Source organism: Octodon degus, unplaced genomic scaffold (assembly GCF_000260255.1).
Source record: "Octodon degus isolate 3935 unplaced genomic scaffold, OctDeg1.0 scaffold00117, whole genome shotgun sequence".
Lineage (NCBI taxonomy): Eukaryota > Metazoa > Chordata > Mammalia > Rodentia > Octodontidae > Octodon > Octodon degus.
In genome coordinates, this window is record NW_004524693.1 from 3,348,484 (window position 1) to 3,356,325 (window position 7,842).

A 7,842-nucleotide genomic window follows, 5' to 3' on the forward strand; every position below is an offset into this window, starting at 1 on the left:
AAGTATATGCAAGAAAACAGAAATTATCCCATGCACATTATCTGACCACAGTGCAATGAAACTGGAAATAAATGACAAAAGAAACCAGAAAAAATACTTTCAATACATGGAAGTTGAATGACGCTCTACTCAGCAACCAATGGGTCACAGATGAAATTAAACAAGAAATTCAATAGTATCTACAATTCTATAAAAATTCAAGCACAACTTACCGTAATTTATGGGATATGATGTAAGCTGTTCTCAGAGGGAAATTCATGGCTGTGAACTCACACATTGGGAGGGCATAGCGGGAACAAATGAAAGCCATAATGCTACACCTTCAGCAAATAGAATCGGAAGAGCAAACGAAACTCAGAGATGCCCATCACCCGAGGGATGGTTGAGAAAGATGTGGTATTTTTACACAATGGAGTATTATTCAGCTATTAAGAATGATAATCTGCAAGCCTTTATATTGAAGTGGAATGCCACTTGAACATATGCTCATAAGTGAAATAAACCAGACACACATGTGTAAATATCGTATAGTCTCCCTAGAATAATAACTCCAAAGAAGAAATTCAAATAGAAAGATATAATACAAGTAAAAGGAAAGCAGGATCTCAAGGACTAACTAATCAAGAGAGGGAAAGGAGAAGAGCCAGGAAACATGACAATGTCATGCCATACAGTTATATGTAAAACATGAGCAAGGCAATGATCCTGAGAATCTTCAGAAGATTTTTTAATCTAGCATTTAATTGGAAAGATTCTCACCCTGACTAACTACATATACTGTTACCTGTGAACTGAGCTACTGCACTGCAGATGGTAATTTGTAACAGTAGTTTCATGTTTGGAGTGCCTCTCATTCTGGTAGTCTGAATATGGTCGGCTTGTCATGAGATGCCATTTACTGCTATGATGTCTCTCGGGTAGGTGGTTGTTCAAGAAGGAGGTGGTGAATGATAGCAAATGACAGGAAAAGGAATATTGTGGGCCTGTCCCGCTTCAAGGTTGTATATGATGAGATTTTTGGACTTATGTGCAAACATGAGAAGTGTATAATTCCTTATCCTATTTTAAAAATATAATGTAATTTTTAAAATGTTTTTATCATATTATTCAGGGACTTAAACTTCAACATATCACTACTTGATGAATACTACCTGCTCTTTATTATGCCTAAGATGTTTGAAATGCAGTGAGATAGTGAGGTTAAGCTTAATAGCCTAAATCGTTTGATAACAACAATAAGCTTGTCTGCTGGATGGTTAACAACGTAAGTTTGCAGACCAAAATTAGAGAAAAAGGAGGGCTACAAGGAATGCCAACATTTTGGCCCTAACCTTCTAAGGTCAGTTAAGACTCAGGACATATGAGAACTTGTACTGTAACGTCATTTACCTCGGTAGTGTCCCAAATTTTCTGATCAAGAAGATTATGTGGCCAAAGAGGAAAGTGATCGATGACGTAGAGTGGGCCTAAGGAGAGTCACATGGGGAGAAGACACTCTCTCAGGCTTTCACAGAGCACACTGGCCAAGCAATGGCCATGACTCTTCCACATGGCTGCATTGAGAAAGGTTCTACAAACTGAGGTACAGGATCTCAAAATAAATCCTGATGACATTTCACTGACCTTCTCAGACCAAAAAGCTACAACTCTTGTTGCATAAATTCTGCTTTACCATGGTCTTAACAATCCTGTAGAAATGTATGAAGACAAAATATATTAAATAAAGCCATGCTGTTATGTTGAGCTCTGGCGGACTCAGGTCAATAATTTCTGACATTGCCAGTTAAACAGAAGACCCAATGCTATTATGGGCTACTGGACTCTTTTAGAATATTTTGCTGAGTTTACACACCTATAATATTCAATAACGGAACTTAGAAAAAATGGGGTATACCGATGAATGTTCATTTTGTATCTGTGTATTCAAAGAGGTTAGGATAGATATATAGTTGCATTCTCTTAATGAATAGAATGATTTGTTCTAATGGTGTTTGTAAATAGGAACACAAGTCCTGTTCTTGTACAGCAATTAACCACTAAGAAGAATATATGCAGTGTTTTATTTGTTGAAACTGTACTTCCGATTTGATTTGAAACTGTCTCATTGCTGTTTATCAATAAACTTTGTAAAAATATAATAAAAGCCAAAAAAAGAGTTAAAAAATAAAAATAAATAAATAAAATGAATAAAATAAATTTTAAAAAGAAAAAAATATAATATTAGCAAAGAGAACTTATCTCATTATCAACAAGATCATATATCTTGATGAAGTAGGTTTCACCTCAGAAATATAATGTTATTTCAATATATGTAAGGAAATGATTGTAACACATCACATTAGCAGAAACAAAGTCAAAAAGCATGTGGTCTCATCAATGGATTCAGAAAGGGGTTTCAACAAAATATGAAACACTTTCATGATGAAAATGTACTTTTACAGAAGTACACCATGTATGAATACGATAAAAACTGTATAAGACAAACCATTGTCAGCATCATTCTAAATGATAGAAAATTAAAATCATTTCCTCTAATATCAAGAAAAAAGCAAGTATATTCACCATACCACTTCTGTTCAATAAACTACATGAAAAATTAACCAGAGCAATTAGGCATAAGAAAGGAATAGAAGGGACATATATAGGTAAGAAATAATTCACATTAGCATTGTTTTCAGATGATGTCATGTTGTGGTTTGTGGTTCTTGCAAGGCAAGCAGCGTAACACAGGACACCATTTTATGACATTTTATTATAAGGAATCACCCAAGAATCATACAAAAAGTGCAGGAAATCTATCCACACCGTAAATACTAAGGACTCCATCTGAGAGCCTAGATAATAATAATCTGCATGAGTCCAGATGAAAACCTAGAGCTCATAACAATGTCTCCCACAAGTCCTATAGCCCACAACAAGGTCTCATGCAGCCCTGTTGCATGGATCTGTGCTGGAAAGTTCCAAAGGTTAGTGGCAGAAGCTAGAAAATCTATGCCAGTGGTGTGAAAAATCTGTGCTAACAGGCTGAGTGATCTGAACTGGAATTAAGAAGCAAAACTCAAGATAAGCACCAAAGCTCCCCCAAAAGTTCCACAGCCATCCTCAGCAGCAGTGAGTTCCTGAGGTCCACCTGAGATGAGAAAGGCTAAATTCCTATTAGGAAAGCCAATGTGAAAAACTTCTCCATGAGGCTGAATAGTGTAACAACTTACCCTTTGGAGCTAGGATGCAATTCTCAAGAAGAGGACCAGAGTGCCTCCAAAGTTCATTGGGAAACCCAGCATGACTTGTTCCTCCAGAAAAACAGTCAAAGGGAGCTAGCAGCTTCAAACAGGTCCAACAGCTTCTCCAAACATCATCCCTAGCAGCATTTCAACAGCTTTTCCTAATCTGTCTTTTATGCTGCTGGCAACAATCCTCAGGTGCCCCTTCCACACCCAGGACCATGCTAGTTAAAATCAGCTGGGTGTATGAAGTTGACCACCAGTTAGCTATCCACCACACATGATAATATACATAAAAGACAAATAATTCAACAAGAAACTCTTTTAGTTAATAATGTACTTTATAATATAGCAGGATACAAGTGAAACAGATAAAATAATTAGAATTTGTGTGCAATAATAATGAACAGGGTGAGAAGGAAAATGTGAAAATAATACCATTCACAGAAGCATAAATGATAGTGAAACGAATAAAAATTTAGCTAACCAAGGATATGAAGGACCTCTGCGACGAAAACTGCAGTATTTTTGAAAAGGAGGTTGAAGAAGACATCAGAAAATGGAAAGATGTCCCCAATTATGAATAAGCCAAATAAATGTCATAAAATACTGTACATAAGTATATACTGACAAAACCGTTTAATAGATTTGATGCTCTCCACTCAAAATACCAAGAGCATATGTAACAGATCTAGAAAAAACAATCCTAAAACATATACAACCAGAAATATCCTAGAATAGAAAACTCAGTTTCAGGTAACAAAATTTCTTTATTTTTAATTTTAATTTTCAATGAAAACACAAAATAATTGAAAAAATAATAAAGAACTAGTTTGGGGCCCTAAAGACCCAATCCAAAAATAGAATTCTGAATGGAACCACTTCTGCAAATATTTAAATTTTGAGAACGGATCATCATAAACTACTCAGGCTGACCTTGAACTTGCAATCCTCTTGCGTCAGCCTGTAGAGTAGTTGAAAATATAGGCACACTTCACTGTGCCTGGCTTGTTTGTGTTCTTAACTTGGATAATAATTCTTTACTTCTCTTGACTAATGAGTTCACAAACATTCGTTTTGCTTGTCTGGTTCATAACTTATGCATATGGGCTAGGGAGATTGCTCAGTGGTCTAAGTGCCTGTCTGGCAAGCACAAGGACCCGAGTTAGATCCCTGGTACTGAATGTCATACTGGCCCCCAAAACGGGCGTGGTGGCACCTGTCTGTCATCCCAGCACTGGTGAAGCTGAGATAAGAGGATCACTACAAGTCTGAGCTGTGTGGTGAGACTCTGTACCAAATAAATAAGTAAATAAAAAAACTTTTAAAATAAAAAGTAGTATTCTGAGATGAACACACACTTCTCAGAGGAAGAAATACAAGAGGCAAATAAATAATTTAAAAATGCTACACATTATTAGCCATTTGAGAAATGCAAATTAAAACAACACTGAGATTCCACCTCAATCCAGAAAGAATGGCTATCATCCTATGCCTAAGATGTTTGATATTTGGAAAGATAGTTAGAGTAAACCGAATTGCATATGTTGCAGAGTGCTAATAAGCTTCTCTTCCAGAGAGTTAACAACCTAAGTTTGCAGATCAAAAATTGGAGAAAAGGAATGGCTGCAAGGACAGTCAACATTTTGGCCCTAGCCTTTCAAATTCAGTGAAGACAGAGGACATAGGAGAACCCGTACTATAACACCATGTAACTCAGTTGTGCCCCAAATTTTCTGATCAAGGAGATCATGGGGCCACAGGGCAAAGTGACCAGTGATGTAGAGTGTGCCTAAGGAGAGTCACATGGAGAGAAAACATTCAGGCTTTCACAGAGAGCAAATTGGTCAAGCACTGGCTGTGACTCACCCACAAGGCTGAAAGTGAAAAAAGGATCTACAAAGTGCAGTACAGGGTTACAGGATCAATCCTGAGAGGAGTTGTCTGACCTTATAAGATACAAAAGTTACATTTCTTGTTATATAGGTCTTGTTTTACCTTAATCTTAGCCATCCAACAAAAAATATGTAAAAGTGGTATATAAAGTAAATCCACATTAATATGCCGAGCTGTAAAAGGCTCTAGTCAATAACTTCTGTGGACAATCCCTTACTATTGTGGACTACTGGACAGTGTTGGATTGTTTTGCTGAATTCAAGCACCTATAATATTTAGATGCCAGTAGAATACCCATCTGTGACAGGACTGAATTGAAGAAGGGGGATACAGAGGAAGGACCATTTTGTATTAGTGTATGCAGAATAGTTAGGATAGATGTACGGCTGCTTTCACTTGGTTCAGTGAGAGGAATGATTTGTAGTAGTAGTGTTTGAACGGGATGTCCTGGCTGCTTCTTGTGCTGTGGATGTCTGCTGAAAAGATAACAATGTGCAGTGTATTAATTATTGAAAATGTCCTATTAATCAGCTTGGAAAGTGTATCATTGATATTTTCTTTCTGAAAAAAATAAAAAAAATCAACCAACAAAAAATGTTGGAGACACTGTGGGGAAAATGGTACCTTTCTCCACTGCTGGTGGGAATATAGACTGATGCAAGCATTATGGAAATCAGTGTGGACACTCCTTAAAATCTATGCCTGGAAATCCCATACAAACCAGCTATCTCCCTATGGGGAACTTTCCCAAAGGAACTGAAAACATCATATCATAGTGATATATGTGTGCCTATGTTTATAGCAGAACAATTTTTGAAAACCAAATCTTGGAAACAACCAAGATGCCCATCCCCTGAGGAATGGATGAAAGAGATGTGGTACTTTCATACAATGGAATAATACTCAACTATATAGGATGATAAACTTGAAGCCTTCAGGTTCAAGTGAATATCACTTGAGGATATACTCATAAGTGTAATAAACTACAGATAAATGTGTAAGTAGCTAACTGTATCCCTTGTGTAAGAACTCAAAAGAAGCAATAAAACGTGAAAGGTACAACACAGTTAAATGGAAAGAGAGAAATTAAGGTTAAACTATGAAGAGAGAAAAAGGAGAAAATTCAGGAAATATGCTAGTGGCAAAGCCATACATTTATATGAACAAGATGGTTAAGGAAATGGTCCTAAAAATATCCATCACATTTTTGAAAATAGAAGTTAATGGGTAGAATTCTCACTCTAATAACTCTATCTGCTCATATCTGTGAACTAAGCAACTACACTGGGGACATTCATGTGTAATACTAGAACTATGATTGAAATACCTTTCATTTTCGTTATTTAAATGTGTACTGCTTCTAATGTCATATCAATTATTGCTATACCCTGTTCAAAGTAAATGTATGTAAAAAAAGGTAATAAAAGTGAACAAGGAACAAGAAAATCAAAATATAGTGGGATTGTACTGCTACAATGTCGTATATGGTTTGATTTCTAAATTTCTGTGTAAAAATGTGTAATTTTTTAATGTTCTATAGGGATTTAAATTTTAGAACATACATGGTTGTTGGAAAATTGTAGTTTCTTTTTATGTCCAAGGTATGTGATATTCAGAGAGATAGTGATGTTAAGCTGAACTGTGTTAGAAAAATAGTATCAGTAAGCTTCTCTCCTGAATGCTTAACAACTAAAGTTTGCAGATAAAAAACTAGATAAAAACATGGGCCAAAAAGATAGCCAATATTTTGGCTCTAGCCCTTCAAGGTCAAAGAGGAGTTGGGACATAAGACAAATTATGGTGTGACATTCTGTAAATAAGTGGTTTCCAATTTTTTCTGATCAAGGAAATTATGAGGCCACAGAGGAAAGTGATCAATGATGAATAGTGTGCCTAAAGACAGTCACCTGGAGAGAAAAAAATTCTCTCAGGCTATCACAGATACCAGTGGTCGAGCAATGGCCATGACCCATCCCGATGGCTGACACTGACAAAAGATCTACAAGGAGAGTGCTGGCCCCATAGCTCAGTGGAATAAAGTGCCTGCTTAGGCAGAGAACAGTGGCTAGGGTTCTATCCCCAGAGTGCCCTACTGGCTCCACCCACGTGGCTCACTGTGATGATGATTGACACTGGGTGTAGCGTTGTGTGGCTGTAATCCCAACAATTTCTAGGCTTAAAACAGGAGAATGACTATGAGTACAAACTCTGAAGGCAGACCCTGTAGAGCCTGTAGACACTGCCCTAAATTAAAAAAAAAAAAAAAAAAAAAAACAAGATCCACAAGGTGCTGTACATAGTTGGAGGGTAAAACCTGAGGGGATTTGACTGACCTTATCAGATAGCAAAAGTTACATATTTAGGTATATAGATTTCACTTTAACTAGGTCTTAACAATCCAGCAGAAAAGTGTAACCACAACACATTAAAAGTAAAGCTATATAAATAGGTTGGGGTGTAAAAGGTTCAAGTAAACAACTTCAGACAATTTCCAGTTGCTCTAACAATTCACTATTATTATGAACTATTGGATTATGTTGGATTATTTTGCTGAATTCAAGTCCCTACAATATTTGGACTGGCATCAAGTATGCAAAGGTCTTTCAAGACTTCTACAAATACAGCTTCTCTAACAGCAATGGAACACCCATGTCTGATGAAATAAAATAAAGAAGGGGGATATAAATAAAGGACCATTTTTTAGAGAAAAAAAATATATATA